Source organism: Salmo trutta, chromosome 12 (assembly GCF_901001165.1).
Source record: "Salmo trutta chromosome 12, fSalTru1.1, whole genome shotgun sequence".
Lineage (NCBI taxonomy): Eukaryota > Metazoa > Chordata > Actinopteri > Salmoniformes > Salmonidae > Salmo > Salmo trutta.
This window is the reverse complement of record NC_042968.1, coordinates 10255950-10272877: the sequence shown is the minus strand read 5'-3', so window position 1 is coordinate 10272877 and position 16928 is coordinate 10255950.

Sequence of the window (16928 nt, the reverse complement as noted above, 5' to 3'; positions counted from 1 at the left end):
AGGAGTTGGCTTTAGGGGTGACCAGAGAGATATACCTGCTGGAGCGCGTGCTACAGGTGGGTGCTGCTATGGTGACCAGTGAGCGGAGATAAGGGGGGACTTTACCTAGCAGGGTCTTGTAGATGACCTGGAGCCAATGTGTTTGGCGACGATTATGAAGTGAAGGCCAGCCAACGAGAGCATACAGGTCGCAGTGGTGGGTTGTATATGGGGCTTTGGTGACAAAACGGATGGCACTGTGATAGACTGCATCCAGCTTGTTGAGTAGGGTATTGGAGGCTATTTTGTAAATGACATCGCCGAAGTCGAGGATCGGTAGGATGGTCAGTTTTACGAGGGTATGTTTGGCAGCATGAGTGAAGGATGCTTTGTTGCGAAATAGGAAGCCAATTCTAGATTTCACTTTGGATTGGAGATGATTGATGTGAGTCTGGAAGGAGAGTTTACAGTCTAACCAGACACCTAGGTATTTGTAGTTGTCCACAAATTCTAAGTTAGAACCGTCCAGAGAAGTTATGCTGGATGGGCGGGCAGGTGCAGGCAGCGATCGGTTGAAGAGCATGCATTTAGTTTTACTTGTGTTTAGGAGCAGTTGGAGACCACGGAAGGAGAGTTGAATGGCATTGAAGCTCGTCTGGAGGGTTGTTAACACAGTGTCCAAAGAAGGGCCAGAAGTATACAGAATGGTGTCGTCTGCGTAGAGGTGGATCAGAGATTCACCAGCAGCAAGAGCGACATCATTTATGTATACAGAGAAAAGAGTTGGCCCAAGAATTGAACCCTGTGGTACCCCCATAGAGACTGCCAGAGGTCCAGACAGTAGGCCCTCCGATTTGACACACTGAACTCTGTCAGAGAAGTAGTTGGTGAACCAGGCGACGCAATCGTTTGAGAAACCAAGGCTACTAAGTCTGCCGATGAGGATGTGGTGATTAACAGAGTCAAAAGCTTTGGCCAGGTCAATGAATACGGCAGCACAGTAATGTTTCTTATCGATGGCGGTTACGATGTCGTTTAGGACCTTGAGCGTGGCTGAGGTGCACCCATGACCAGCTCTGAAACCAGATTGCATAGCGGAGAGGGTGCGGTGGGATTCAAAATAGTCGGTAATCTGTTTGTTGACTTGGCTTTCGAAGACCTTAGAAAGGCAGGGTAGGATGGATATAGGTCTGTAGCAATTTGGGTCAAGAGTGTCACCTCCTTTGAAGAGGGGGATGACAGCAGCTGCTTTCCAATCTATGGGAATCTCAGACGACACGAAAGAGAGGTTGAACAGGCTAGTAATAGGGGTTGCAATAATTTCGGCAGATAATTTTAGAAAGAAAGGGTCCAGATTGTCAAGCCCAGCTGATTTGTAGGGGTCCAGATTTTGCAGCTCTTTCAGAACATCAGCTGAATGGATTTGGGAGAAGGAGAAATGGGGGAGGCTTGGGCGAGTAGCTGTGGGGGGTGCAGTGCTGTTGAATGCAGTAGGGGTAGTTAGGTGGAAAGCATGGCCAGCCGTAGAAAAATGCTTATTGAAATTCTCAATTATAGTGGGCTTATCGGTGGTGACAGAGTTTCCTATCCTCAGTGCAGTGGGCAGTTGGGAGGAGGTGTTCTTATTCTCCATGGACTTTACAATGTCCCAGAACTTTTTAGAGTTGGAGTTGCACGAAGCAAATTTCTGTTTGAAAAAGCTAGCCTTGGCGTTTCTAACTGCCTGTGTGTATTGGTTTCTAACTTCCCTAAAAAGTTGCATATCGCGGGGGCAGTTCGATGCTAATGCAGAACGCCACAGGATATTTTTGTGTTGGTTAAGGGCAGTCAGGTCTGGGGAGAACCAAGGGCTATATCTGTTCCTGGTTCTAAATTTCTTGAAAGGGGCATGCTTATTTAAGATGGAGAGGAAGGCATTTAAAAAAAATAACCAGGCATCCTCTACTGACGGGATGAGGTCAATATCCTTCCAGGATACCAGGGCCAGGTCGATTAGAAAGGCTTGCTCGTTGAAATGTTTCAGGGAGCGTTTGACAGTGATGAGTGGAGGTCGTTTGACCGCTGACCCATTACGGGTGCAGGCAATGAGGCAGTGATCGCTGAGATCTTGGTTGAAAACAGCAGAGGTGTAATTAGAGGGCACATTGGTTAGGATGATATCTATGAGGGTGCCAGTGTTTGCGGCTTTGGGGTTGTACCTGGTGGGTTCATTAATAATTTGTGTGAGATTGAGGGCATCAAGCTTGGATTGTAGAATGGCTGGGGTGTTAAGCATGTCCCAGTTTAGGTCGCCTAGTAGCACGAGCTCTGAAGATAGATGGGGGGCAATCAGTTCACATATGGTGTCCAGAGCACAGCTAGGGGCCGAGGGGGGTCTATAGCAGGCGGCAACGGTGAGAGACTTGTTTTTGGAGAGGTGGATTTTTAAAAGTAGAAGTTCAAATTGTTTGGGTACAGACCTGGATAGCAGGACAGAACTCTGCAAGCTATCTCTGCAGTAGATTGCAACACCGCCCCCTTTGGTCGTTCTATCTTGTCTGAAAACGTTGTAGTTAGGGATGAAGATTTCACAGTTTTTGGTGGACTTCCTAAGCCAAGATTCAGATACAGCTAGGACATCCGGGTTGGCAGAGTGTGCTAAAGCAGTGAATAAAACAAACTTAGGAAGGAGGCTTCTAATGTTAACATGCATGAAACCAAGGCTATTACGGTTACAGAAGTCATCAAAAGAGAGCGCCTGGGGAGTAGGAGTGGAGCCAGGCACTGCAGGGCCTGGATTCACCTCTACATCCCCAGCGGAGCAGAGAAGAATAAGTATGAGGGTACGGCTAAAAGCTATAAGAATTGGTCGTCTGTGACGTCCAGAATAGAGAGAAAAAGGAGCAGGTGTATGGGGGCGATAAATAGCTTCAAGGTATAATGTACAGACAAAGGTATGGTGGGATGTGAGTACAGAGGAGGTAAACCTAGGCATTTAGTGATTATAAGAGAGATATTGTCTCTAGAAACATCATTGAAACCAGAAGATGTCATAGCATGTGTGGGTGGAGGAACTGAGAGGTTGGATAAGGTATAATGAGCAGGGCTAGAGGCTCTACAGTGAAATAAGCCAATAAACACTAACCAGAACAGCAATGGACAAGGCATATTGACATTAAGGAGAGGCATGCTTAGCCGAGTGATCAGAGGGTCCAGTGAGATTCAGACAGCTAGCCGGGCCATAGGTAGCAAGCTGGTGGAAGATGGGAGGGAGGTCTGTTTTTAGCCGCCTCGTGCGTTTCCGTCTGTGGGTTAGTGGGGTTCAGTGTGGAAGTGGGGACCTGTCCAAGTTGGCAAAATAGTTAGTTATAGTGGCCCAAGAAAAGTGTCCGACAGACCTATTCAGATCGCAGCCGAAAAGACAGCTAACGATTAGCTGGCCGCAGATGGGCGATCAGGTTACGTCGCGACGGAGGGGCCAGTTGGACAACTCCCTCGGGCAGATAACGTCGGTGATTTAGACTATAGGGCCTACATCTAAAGACAGGATCCATTTAGACTATAGGGCCTATATCTAAAGATGGATCCATTTAGACTTTAGGGCCTAAATCTAAAGATGAATCCTATTTAGACTATTCTATAGGACCTACATTTAAAGATTAATCCATTTAGACTATACTATAGGGCCCACATCAAAAGTTGGATAGATTTAGACTACACTATAGGGCCTACATCTAAAGATGGATCCATTTAGACTATAGGGCCTACATCTAAAGATGGATCCATTTAGACTATAGGGCCTACATCTAAAGATGGATCCATTTAGACTATAGGGCCTACATCTAAAGACGAATCCATTTAGACTATAGGGCCTACATCTAAAGACGGATCCATTTAGACTATAGGACCTACATCTCATGATGGATCCATTTAGACTATAGGGCCTACATCTAAAGATGGATCCATTTAGACTATAGGACCTACATCTCATGATGGATCCATTTAGACTATAGGGCCTACATCTAAAGATGGATCCATGGCCACTCACTGCACACAACTGCTAACTAATGTATCCTGCTACCAAAGAAGAAAAGATGTGCCAAACATGGAATATCTAGCTCAGGGTTCATGGTAGACTATACTATAGTAACCAACGTTTATATAATGTTGTGTTCCCTTTGCAGTCCTCCAGCACTGAAGCTGCACATCCTTAGTCTTGAGGGAGGGTTCAGTATTTGTTCCACTTCACATCCACTCAAACTCCAAAATTGGATTTTTTCAGTCTCTTAGTTCTAGTAAAAAATTATATATATATTTGTGATGAATAATATACGTATTTTTTCAGTTCAAGCCACATGACAGAAGCATGTAGTTTAATGTAGTAATTAGGTCTTGGTTTAAAGAGGGAATCTGACACTGGCTTTTCAGTAGATGTGAACGCTGTATTAGAACTTGTGCCACTTGAATATGTACTTAACTACTTCCATGTGACAATTTATTCAATCAAGTGATATAGCACTTCAGACAATTTAGAGACATTTCCTCATGCTGTGCTGTGCATTAAAAAAGACACTAATATCATGCTATTTTTACATTCACACAATGATATCCTTTTACAGACACACTGTGATGAATTTATTCACTTTACCTCATTCTCATCGCTGCTCTAAGTTCCGCAACAATTTGTGATGCAAATACATTTCATGCAAATATTATTCTCAGAGCCAAGATATACAGTTCCTACCCAAGGTGTTTCCTGAAATGCTGATGAGAGAGAAATAAAGGTCAAATTGTCTAGGACCTCTTTATTATTTATGGAGAGTGTATTTTTTTTGTCACAGTTCCAAAATTACAATGTTCAACTTTGGATTTGACTTTGGCTTAGTGATTACTGGGCAGCCATTACTTCCCCATGTAGCAGAGGAACAGAGAGAACAGAGACAGCATTAATATCCCATAATATGGCTGTGCAATTTGTTGAGGAAAGTTAGGACCTATGATGGATTCACCTCAATTAGCCTTTAATTAAACAGCTCATTAAAATCTTATTTGAGTGATGTAAAGGAACGGTTATATATTTTCCCCCAGTTGAATAATGAAAAGGTTGTAATTGAACTTACAATCCATTAGAAGCACCAGACTAAATGCAGCCAACAGCTGGTCATATTGTGATGACAGTGAAGTAGTGAAAGAACGTATTATTGAAAACAAATAGACCTTTTGTCAAATTAGTACATAACTTGAATTGAGTTGTACATCCATTAGCGCCTCGGGAGAACCACATCTTCTCTGGAAGCCTATTCTGGAAGCCACTATCCTTTCGTACTGTTTTCCACATCAAGAAATGAAAAGCTTAAAACTAATTTGTATTATTTCACCAGAAATAATTAGTTATGGGTACCTTCATGTGTGTTTCAAGTATTACTGTTCTCATATTTTGTATTCATAGATATTAGGTGTGTATTAAATGTTTGTTGGAATGGAATGTTTGTATACGGAACATATGACTGTGATATGTAGTTGTCTCACCTAGCAATCTTAGGTTTAATTCAGTAAATGTAAGTGGCTCTGGATAGAGCATCTTCTAAATTACTAACATGTCAAATGTACATGTTTTAGATATAGATCTCATATTACTGTATTGATTAATAAAAAAATATACAGTATATTGATGTCACAAATCTATAATTTATTAAAAATGATAGATGTCAAACAAATACATGTCTGTCATTGATCAAGCCAATGCCATGATTAGATACACAAATCTCTTTCATAAGTTATTTATACAATAAAAGCTAATTTACCAACATTTCTGAAAATGGATATTTAGTGTTTTGGAAAGAAACTCTTCAAATATAGCTAGTGCATACGGAATTGCATTTTATGTCAAGAATATAAGGAAGTGGGAATAATTACAGGACTTTCTTGACATAACAATGAGAGAGAGAGAGAGAGAGAGAGAGAGAGAGAGAGAGAGAGAGAGAGAGAGAGAGAGAGAGAGAGAGACTTATTTAGAGTTAAAACATTTCATTCCCGGGGACCTCTCCTGGTTATAATTAAGGCATATGAACAATAAAGTACATTGCTATTCCATCAAATGCCATACAAATATTTGAATACAGTGAGGGAAAAAAGTATTTGAACCCCTGCTGATTTTGTACGTTTGCCCACTGACAAAGAAATGATCAATCTATAATTTTAATGGTAGGTTTAGTTGAACAGTGAGAGACAGAATAACAACAAAAAAATCCAGAAAAACGCATGTCAAAAATGTTATAAAATGATTTGCATTTTAATGAGGGAAATCAGTATTTGACCCCTCTGCAAAACATGACTTAGTACTTGGTGGCAAAACCCTTGTTGGCAATCACAGAGGTCAGAAGTTTCTTGTAGTTGGCCACCAGGTTTGCACACATCTAAGGAGGGATTTTGTCCCACTCCTCTTTGCAGATCTTCTCCAAGTCATTAAGGTTTCAAGGCTGACGTTTGGCAACTCGAACCTTCAGCTCCCTCCACAGATTTTCTATGGGATTAAGGTCTGGAGACTGGCTAGGCCACTCCAGGACCTTAATGTGTTTCTTCTTGAGCCACTCGTTTGTTGCCTTGGCCGTGTGTTTTGGGTTGTCATGCTGGAATACCCATCCACGACCCATTTTCAATGCCCTGGCTGAGGGAAGGAGGTTCTCACCCAAGATTTAACGGTACATGGCCCCGTCCATCGTCCCTTTGATGCAGTGAAGTTGTCCTGTCCCCTTATCAGAAAAACACCCCCAAAGCATAATGTTTCCACCTCCATGTTTGACGGTGGGGATGATGTTCTTGGGGTCATAGGCAGCATTCCTCCTCCTCCAAACATGGCGAGTTGAGTTGATGCCAAAGAGCTCCATTTTGGTCTCATCTGACCACAACACTTCCACCCAGTTGTCCTCTGAATCATTCAGATGTTCATTGGCAAACTTCAGACGGGCATGTATATGTGCTTTCTTGAGCCGGTGGACCTTGCGGGCGCTGCAGGATTTCAGTCCTTCACGGCGTAGAGTGTTACCAATTGTTTTCTTGGTGACTATGGTCCCAGCTTCCTTGAGATCATTGACAAGATCCTCCCGTGTAGTTCTGGGCTGATTCCTCACCGTTCTCATGATCATTGCAACTCCACGAGGTAAGATCTTGCATGGAGCCCCAGGCCGAGGGAGATTGACAGTTCTTTTGTGTTTCTTCCATTTGCGAATAATCACACCAACTGTTATCACCTTCTCACCAAGCTGCTTGGCGATGGTCTTGTAGCCCATTCCAGCCTTGTGTAGGTCTACAATCTTGTCCCTGACATCCTTGGAGAGCTCTTTGGTCTTGGCCATGGTGGTGAGTTTGGAATCTGATTGATTGTTTCTGTGGACAGGTGTCTTTTATACAGGTAACAAACTGAGATTAGGAGCACTCCCTTTAAGAGTGTGCTCCTAATCTCAGCTCGTTACCTGTATAAAAGACACCTGGGAGCCAGAAATCTTTCTGATTGAGAGGGGGTCAAACACTTATTTCCCTCATTAAAATGCAAATCAATTTATAACATTTTTGACATGCGTTTTTGTTGTTATTCTGTCTCTCTGTAACGGTTGTCGTCGTCTGATAATGAGAAATCATCGTCAGAGAAAGTGGACCAATACGCAGCGGGGTTATGTGCACTCATGTTCTTTTATTTGGTGAAGAAGGAGAACCAAAACAAACACGTACACAAAGAAAACACAACGACTAATCACAGAACAATCTCCCACAAAGCACTCAACAAACACATACCTATATATAGGACTCTCAATCAGAGGCAACTAGAAAACCTCCAATTGAGAGTCCAACCCCAATTAACAAAACATAGAAATACAAAAGACTAGACAGAACATAGAAATACACTAACATAGAACAGTGCCCAAAAAAGTACAAAAATCAAATACCCTACTAAACAAACCACCACCCCGAACCACATAAAACAAATACCCTCTGCCACGTCCTGACCAAACTACAATAACAAATAACCCCTATTACTGGTCAGGACGTGACACTCTCACTGTTCAAATAAACCTACCGTTAAAATTATAGACTGATCAGTTCTTTGTCAGTGGGCAAACGTCCAAAATCAGCAGGGGATCAAATACTTTTTTCCCTCACTGTACTCTCTTGTGGGGTCACCAATTGTTTCCAATGCTATAATTACCTTGTAGGCTGTTCAGATTCAGCAAAAATTAGTTAATAAAATGTATTTGAAATCATTTTAGTGCTTGTCAATCATTTTTGTGTGCTCTGGCTTTGGCCTCAGCTATATAAAATATGTTTGATATCCTTTTACGTTGCATTTAACACATCTCAAATCCAAAATATGTATCAGAGTTACACATATGTCTAGTGAAAACTGTGGCATCCACAAAGAGTGATGAATTCAAAAAGGTAATTCTCACCTTCCTGCATCATGAAATTTGTTCAGAATGCTAATTAGACTTCCATGTCAGCTTGAATTTGATTGTTGTAGCGGAACTTGCAGAGCCATACGCACACATATCGCTTCGGAGGGAAACAAGGTTAATTTTCTTTATTATTAAAAGGGTTCCTGCAGGTAAGCAATTGAGGAATTTGTGATTTGTTTCTTGTTTTAATCTGATATATTGCATTGACTAAGACTTATTTTCCGGTAAGCCACTGTTCAAAATATAACACATGAAAAATGATATACATATTCTCTGGAAAAAAGACGGAATGAGAGGAGAGTTATTCAATATCATATGCAACCGTCCATGCAGTTCGTTGTCATGGAAACATTTATGATTTGGAGTGGCAGGTGTCAGAATCAATGTGGGGGTGAAGTGAGCTGGGGGTTGTGGGTGATGTTGGACATGCAAGAAGAGTGAATACAAATGACAGAGTAAAATCACATTCACACCAATGCATATGCACAGGGAAAACCTCAGCACTTTCTCCATCCACTATTTAGTGTAACCAGGAGATTTGTCCGAAAGATTGAAGATTGAGCAGCAATATGTTCTGTTCCTTCCCATCTCTGACCAGAGTTGTAGTGTAGGGTTTAAACATGGCCCTTCATCTATCATCCACCAGTGAGCTCCCCTTAACGCTCCCTTCATCTGACCGACTTGGCCGTATATTAAATTGTGCTGCCCAGGTACATGCACTGCAGGTGGAGGGGAGGCAAGGGAGAGGGTGTGGAAGGAGGCTGATTTAATCTAGCAGTCTCTACTTCCCAGAACAGGGATGCTGTGAGGGACCAATGCTGGGCTCTGTGCCCTGAGGCTCTGGTACACTCTTAGAAACAAAAGGTGCTATCTAGAACCTAAAAGTGTTATTTGGCTGTTCCCATAGGAGAACCCTTTGAAGAACCCTTTTGAGTTCCATGTAGAACCCTTTACACAGAGGATTGTACATGAAACCCAAAACAGTTCTATGTGGAACCAAAATGGGTCCGAAGAACCCTTTTGGAACCTTTTTTCTAAGATTGTACCATACTGGAAGCCAGGGAGTTATTTTCACTCCGTAGCAAGACTCCTTACTCACTGCCATGTCCAAATCGTATTCAACGCTCTGAGAGCAAAGTGGCAACATCATGGCTAGCTGTTTTTTTTTTTTTTTTTGTCACTTAAATTGGAAAACTACTTCAGAGCACGTAGTATATCATGTGGTTTTGTCAACAGTAATGTATCCCAATATGTCATAAATATCTCCTTTCTTTCTACAACTAGACAAAGGTATTATTTGTTGGCATTAGCTCTGGGAGCTAAGACAAGTCCCCAAGGTAACTCCTCGCTTGGGCATACACTCTTGTAAAAAAGGGTTCCAAAAGGGTTGTAAAGGTTCTGGGTGTAGCTGGTGCAGAGGAGTCAGGCGCAGGACAGCAGAGATGAGTAACACAATGAAGTTTACTCAAAATGTCCAAATACATGAAGTAATACCAAGCCGACAAACAACGGACCAACCTTACAATAAAACAATCACTCACAAAAACCATGGGGAAAACAGAGGGTTAAAAAATGAACATGTAATTGGGGAATTGAAACCAGGTGTGTAAAACAAAGACAAAACAAATGGAAAATGAAAAGTGGATCGGCAATGGCTAGAAGGCCGGTGACGTCGACCGCCGAACGCCGTCCGAACAAGAAGAGGGATTGTCTTCGGCGGAAGTCGTGACAAGGGTGCTTCGGCTGTTGCCATAGGAGAACCCTTTTTGGTTCCAGGTAGACCCATTTTGGGTTGGAACCCAAAAGGGTTCTACCTGGAACCAAAAAGGGTTCTTCAAAGGGTTCTCCTATCGGGAAAGAGTGTACCTGACCAAACATTAAAACCATTTATCTAACAATCAAGCTTGGAGCTGATGGTATTTACTGTATATCAAGTGGTGCATGAGTATGACAAGGAAGAGAAAATGACTGATGGCTATCGTCTATTAAAAGCACTGATCCTGAAAGGAATAGAGATGCTTTGCTCAGAGTGCCTCCCCTTTGATAAATGTACATTTTAATTCCAAAGGCTGATCCACTTGAAATACTTAGACCTTCTAGTTTAGACCAAGACTGGTCCGGAGGGGAAATATGAAAAGGAACATTCTCAACCACCTTGCCTAGACACAGTTATCTTTTGGTCAAGAGACTCAGAAGTTGTTGTTGGTTGAAAGTTTGTGTGACTGTTAGATGGCTGACTTCTCTAAGATGTTTGATGCTTGTTTTTTTTTGGCGTGTGTGAAAAGCCTGATTATCTTTACACCCACACTCTTGGTCTGCTGGAGAATGTTCACTTCTTGAAAAGAAATTGGGTATTAGGGGTCAAAGAGACCAATTTGGAGTAGGTATACAGAACACTTATCTTAAAACAGCTGTTTAGCATGAATTGTACTTAAAACCCTCTCAAAACCAACATGTTATTTTATTTAGCTTTCATTCTAGGTAGAATAGCTGGAGCCTTTCCAGTGGCTAAGCCTGGTCTCAGGCCCTTAGATTAGCCGTGACATAATCAAAGCAGAGGGAGAGAGCCTCGGAAAACTGACCTCACAGCCAACCAGGAGAGGAGGGAATAGAAAACAAACATCACTGTAGGATAATGCTACTGTAAAATGCTTCTAGGAACCTTCATAAACCCTCTGCTTTTTCAGTTGTGAACAAAATGACAAGGTACAGTGTGACAAGGTAGATTTGAAGTATTCCCATGACAAATATATTTTGTAAATATTGTATCAAAGAAACGCAAACTTCCAAGGCTGTCCTTAAGTCAAATGTTTTAATTGTGATGCAAATTCTTTGGGGAACGAAGTAACTACAGTATAGCTGACATTAGTGGTAGCAGTTGACATCAGATGTAATCCTAAAGGATGAATTAGTATTTATATTAATGAACCACTCATAATCATACACCGTCCCTTTAAGGATGCCTGAAAGAAGCGGGAACAACAAAAATTGCACAGTTGTTTGAAGTAATGTTAATATAAAGGGGATGAGTATCATCAACCATCTTCAAAATGCAAGTTTTCCATATAATACATATCAATTGTGCTAAGGATTGTCATCTATTAGTTTGAATTGATGCATTGCAGCATGGCAAAAGCAGCTTTGCTGGTGTCAAAATGACAACATGTGCATTGCTTAAGATGCCTCATGCAGCCTCAGTGTTACTAAGCCTGTGTACTTATTGAACATCTAGAGGAAAGTCGTAGAAGGGAGGAGTGATGTGGCACTGCACACATATGGAGACCATTATCCTCCTCCTCCTCACCCGCCACAGGGGCAGGCTGCCTTTCAGAGGAAACCAAGCAGAGGCCTCAATCTTCATCTTAAAAAAAGAGCAAGAAAACACATAAACACAGAGCAGGCTGCCAATAGTTCTGTGGTTAAGCTCCTCTAAAGATAGGGAAGAAAATCTCCTCAGAGCTGGAGACGTCCAACTGAGACCACATTGAAATGGTCACACGGACCATGAATTCCTCAGAGCCTGGTCACATTAAAGTACTGTATATGGTGAAGGAACCTAACGGAAATATAAAATGTGATTACAGCCTTTAACACTTTCTCTCATTGCTTAATCATAAAATTCTGTCAGAGCTGTTATTTAGATTAATATTCTAGCAAACAGTAGATAGTATTAGAACAAAACCTTATACAATACACAAAGACTGTATACACATGGACAAAAGCAGAGGATTTATTTGGAAGATGCAACATTTCTTTGGTACTTTGTGCGATTGTGACCTTGTCCCATTAGCGCATAGACAATATCAAAAAGAAAGAGAGACCCAGACTGAAGGGACGAGCACTAACATCGAGTCATTATGTCCATTCTGAGAACATAGCTATAGGGGAGTACTAGACAGAGGGGAATAAGTCAATTCTCAATCTACAGTAACAAGAGCTGAGGTCACCAACAACATGGAAGAAGTCATGGTCAAAGAAAGAGGCCGATATTCCTGCTGCTGCTAAAGGTGTCTTTTCACCCTGAGTGTATACACACTGCTAGACTAATTTCAATTCAATTAGGTCTAGCCAGCTAGTCACCTTGTTCACTGTGCGTTTGGAGCTCGGTAAGGTCAAAAGAAATTGAGCAGAAATAGGCTGAGGACCAGTGCGAGGAAAAAGCATTCCCAGCATTCCTGTGCCAAAGGGAGGCGCATAGGTTAAATACAATACAGAGAGGGTTTGAATAAATGTTATTTTCCATGTGCTTGCATCGGCGCGTTCTAGAGTGAAAAAATATGAGGTGACCTGATGCGTTAAACACTTTAGGAGTGCTGGTGTGATGGTAAAATAAAAAGTCCCAGCCAGGTGGGGGGGGGGGGGGGGGGGGGGGAGGCCACAACAAGCAGGTCTGGCAAAACACAACACCCACACTAAGCATCCAGCTGTGAGAAGCCAGATCAATGGACCAAACTCACCTCCTGTGGTTTTGCAATCAACACTGTGGAAGCACTAGTAGATCAGCATATACAACAGAAGATGAAATACGCCAGTGTTTGTTTATAGATTGCAAAGAGACACGCATGTGACTAATGTCTGCTGGGGGGAAAAAAAACTCCCCTCACATTTGTAAACATGTTAATAAGTCTGATATTTCAACATGAATGTATTTCGAATTTGAACTGTGAGATCAATTGTGGCTGAATTGAGAAAATGTCCTGTTATTGCATGATCATTAATTAAAACATAGGTATGAAAAATGATGTTTTGGTATGCCACCGGTGTTATACCAATCATATAAGCACTGTTTGTCAACAGCTTGAATGGTTATAGAATGTGTAAAATGAACCATGAGCTGAAGTTCAAGGTCACATGCAGGACTCTGATGACATTTAAACCTCTCCACACCATAATGTTGGGAAAGCCTCTCCGATAATGAGGAACACATTAGGAACAAGTCATTATTTCATCTTTTAACAGTCAGCAACATGATTGCGTGTCTACAAGCGCTCTGGGACTGCAGGTGCTATTACCGCTGCGTAAGACCACACACACACACACACACACACACTAACACAACATGACGTGTGCTAAGTCTCACAGATTAAGTTGGCAGCAACGCGATGAACAAGGGGAGAAAGAGACATTGACCCGAAAAAGCTGCAGCTGTTGCTACATTCGAACAGCACCTAGATAATGCGTCTTAACACACATTCATATTAACCATTGGCCTTTTGCAAATATAGAAAACCCATCACAAAAACAATTATCCACTGGAATATGATAAAGCAGGCAATTTCATGCCCTACTGCTTGACTTGTCGTGTGCTAGTCAAGCTGATTTGTAAATCGCAGCCCTATATCTTATTTTTTGCCTGTGCATGCCAACCACCACAGGACTTTATTAGAGCAAAAATATGTAGAAAAGGAACAGGTTTGAAGAATAGGTTGTGTTGGCACTAATACACTGGGTGACTACACTAAGATCTGTGGAGAGCAGACATAATGACATAATATTATTCCCAAAACACATTCCCGTACATACCAATACTGTGTTTTTGTAATATTAATGTTATGTATCTGACATGTACATCTGCTGGCAACTATACTTCAACATTGTAGTGTAGGAACCTTCATAGTAGTACAGAATATGTAATAAATGATTTACATGCATAACACTTGAACAAATCTCCTTATTCCTAAACCACATAGAGGCATAACCCAGAGTTATTTCTGAATTGATAAATGACTCATGCTTTCTCTCTCCCAGTTGCATAACAGTTGGAATAATATATAGCAGCTCTTGTTCAATGCTAACACACAAAACGGACACTATTACTACTCTCAATGATTGTAATGTATTATATCTATCGTTTGCTTTAGCTTGGCTGCCTTCCAACACCACAGTTGGGCAAATCGAATATCACCCTGTTTATTATAATTGTCATTTCAAAGGTAGGGCTCAATGTCTGGCTGTGGCAGTGGCTCTCTTTGTCCATAACAGCCACATTGCACTTGATGTATGACCATTCAGCTTACATTCATTGCGAGCTTGATCATGTTGATGGTGTGTGTGTGTATGCGCGTGCTGGTGTGTGTGTGTGTGTGTGTATGTGTGTGTGTGTGTGTGTGTGTGTGTGTGTGTGTGTGTGTGTGTGTGTGTGTGTGTGTGTGTGTGTGTGTGTGTGTGTGTGTGTGTGTGCGTGTGTGTGTGTGCGCATCTGCACATGCACGTGTGCGCGTGCTTGAGAGGGTGGGAGGGAGGAAGAAAGAGACCAGCATGAAAAGGACTAGTCGGATCACATCTCCAGGTCAGGGACCAGAAAATCAACCTACCAAAGTTTGTGAGTGATATTCAGAGGAGTTCAACTGGAGAGAATCCATTTGTATAGATGTTTTTGTAGTGAAAAGGGCTTGGGTTAGGGGATTTTGGGATAGGTCTAATTTGTGAGTTAATTCATTTTCTATTGGGGCATTATGCATTATTTCCGCAGGGCAATAAATAACCTACATTGTCACATTGATTGTTTGGGACCTGTTTAAACCTATAATGTATGTGTTTTCCTCATTCTGTTTTCTCACATCCTTGCAACCACCTCCACCCTCCCTGCAACCCACCGCAGGGTATATGTGCTGCTGTCATCACACATCTCATGAGACTAGCCGACTTTCCTCCTTTCACATTCCCCTCTTTTTCCATCCCGGATTCAAATTACTGAAATGACTAATGGCATCTTTTAGGGATGCATGAGTTGTGTCTACTGATGGAAGTCAGGCAGGAGCTTAATATACAGCAACGGAGGATGCAATACATTTCAACCACAAGTTCCCTAGTCTGACTCCCATTATAGGTGTTGGGCCTAAACCAGCAACATCTAGGAGTTTGAATCCATTCCAGACCTATTTGCTTGTAAAGGTAAAACGAGTAGTGGAGTTTCAGATGTAGGGCAGTAATAACGCTCTGGCAATTTTAACAACAACAATGCTTTGTCTTGGCAGTAGGTTATACCTACTTGATAGTAGGGTGGAGTCAAGAACGGTTTTATGACTGAGGGGTTCTCAGATTTACCACCCTCTAAAGGGTACTGGGGCCCAAGCCTGTTTAGGTAAAGAACAACTGTAGCGAGTAGCTACATATACCTTGTAAAAAAATATTCCCTGATGTCTGAGGTTCCTTTGTAGAGCTGATGAAATAAGAGCCTATGGCCTCCTCCTTGTAAGTAATCCTGGGGCCTCAGTCCCGGAGTTTGACCAGAAATTGTTTTTATTAAAGCCTGTAAATCTATTTCAGTAACAGTGCACCACAGCGCCTGTCTGAAGGGGAGGGCCCTCTTTAAAGATGTTACTGACTGTATGGCCTCCGCTCTCAACCAGCTGTGGAACACAAGCAGCCAAACCACTATCACCTATAAACCTAGGGCAGAAAACCATGGGTTTAAACTCCAAAGACTGCCACCACTCGCCAACTCCCCATTCACTTTTGATGGGCAGTTAATTGGTTTAGCTCAGAGCAGTTGGGTGCAATTACTGTGCAAAGCGAATGAGAAGGGTTTATCCGCATCCTAATCCAACAAAACAGCAGAGACGAATACCAGACAAAACATCTGCACATGGAAGTAATTAAGTTGTAAATGGCTGGATCAGTATGGCAGAATATTATTCAAAGCAATGCATAACGCAGGAATCAAAAGAGACAGAATTAGCACATTTAGGTAAATCTTGTTTACAAGAATCATGAAAAGTTCATAGAAATACACGCATATAATGTGCTCCTTTACTTAAACTCTCCAAAAAGTTATTACGTTACAGCTAATCAAAGTTTGGAAACTCTGACATCATTAATCCTTCTCTGCCATGCACACTTTCCAAATCCAAAATCAAATTAAATCAAATACACATTTTTAGCAGAAGTTATTGCGGGTACCAAAATGCTTGTATTTCTAGCTCCAACATTGCAGTAGTATCCAACAATTCACAACAATACACACAAATTTACACACAAATCAGGCCTCCCGAGTGGCGCACTGCATTGCAGTGTTAGAGGCATCACTACAGATCCGGATTCTTGTCCCATCGCTCTCTAGCAACTCCTTGTGGCGGGCCGGGCACATGCATGCTGACTTTGGTCGCCAGGTGTATGGTGTTTCCTCCGACACATTGGTGCGGCTGGCTTCCGGGTTAAGCGAGCAGTGTGTCAAGAAGCAGTGTGGCTTGGCAGGATCGTGTTTCGGAGGACGCATGGCTCTCGACCTTCGCCTCTCCCGAGTCTGTACGGGAGTTGCAGCGATGGGACAAGACTGTAACTGCCAGTTGGATATCACAAAATTAGGGAGAAAAAAGGGTAAAAAGTACCAACAAAAACACAAATCTCAAAGTAAAACAATGGAATTAAGAAACCTAAATATTAGGACGAGCAATGTTGGAGTGACTAGAATATAGTACATACAGTAACAGTCAAAAGTTTGGACCCACCTACTCATTCAATTATTTTCTTTATTTTTACAATTTTTTTACATTGTAGAATAATAGTAAAGACATCCAA